The sequence below is a fragment of the Natrix helvetica genome, assembly GCF_964273705.1.
Source record: "Natrix helvetica genome assembly, chromosome: Z".
Taxonomy (NCBI): Eukaryota; Metazoa; Chordata; class Lepidosauria; order Squamata; family Natricidae; genus Natrix; species Natrix helvetica.
The window spans coordinates 115,318,119-115,318,929 of record NC_138554.1 but is presented as its reverse complement, the minus strand read 5'-3'; positions in this window follow the sequence as shown (position 1 = coordinate 115,318,929).

Below are 811 nucleotides of genomic sequence, written 5' to 3'. Positions count from 1 at the left end.
TATGGGGAACCAATAAATTTGATAAATAAAAATAAATTAAATTTTAAAAAAAGGATTACAGTGTCTGTGTGGTCAGCAACTGGTGTATATTTATGATGGTCACCGCATCCTGGGGGTCATGTGATTGTCAGTTACAACATTCCCAGGGGGTTCCTGACAAGCAACGTCTATGGGGGAAGCTGGATTTGCTTAACAACTGTGTGATTTGCTTAAGGAACATTACAAAAAGGTCATAACATTGGATGTTCCAGTCCCAACATGAGGAGATTTACACAATTGCAAGTGACAGAAGGGACCAGAGATTCTATTTTAATAACTTTTTATGAAAGTTTCAGGGTTTCTGCAGTGAGGGGGTAAAAAAATTCAGAATAGTATCCACCGTTACATGATCAAAATTCTGCCTGTTTTTAATGTGTGGTATAACGCAAAGCAGCAGTGTCAGGCCAGATCCGGTCCACAGTGTACTTAAATCCAGCCACACGGCCAGCCTGGAAGTAGCATATGACTGGCCTGTGGTGTCTCTGTCAGTGAAAATGGAGCCTGGAATGGCTGTGTGCACCCTTCCCGGGCTGCATTTTCGGCCATGACAGCCTCCTGCAGTCATCTGCCAGTGAAAATGAGCTGCATTTTCATTGGCTGAGGGCTGCAACAGGCCGTTACAGCCCCCTTGGGCTCTGTTTCCATTGGCAGAGGGCTAGCAAAACAAACTAAAAACAAAACAAAAAAGGGGAAATGTTTCCCCTTTTGCATTTGAGCATGCAAGAAGGGACAGGAAAAGAGAAATGGAAAGAAGAAAGATGGGAAGATGGGA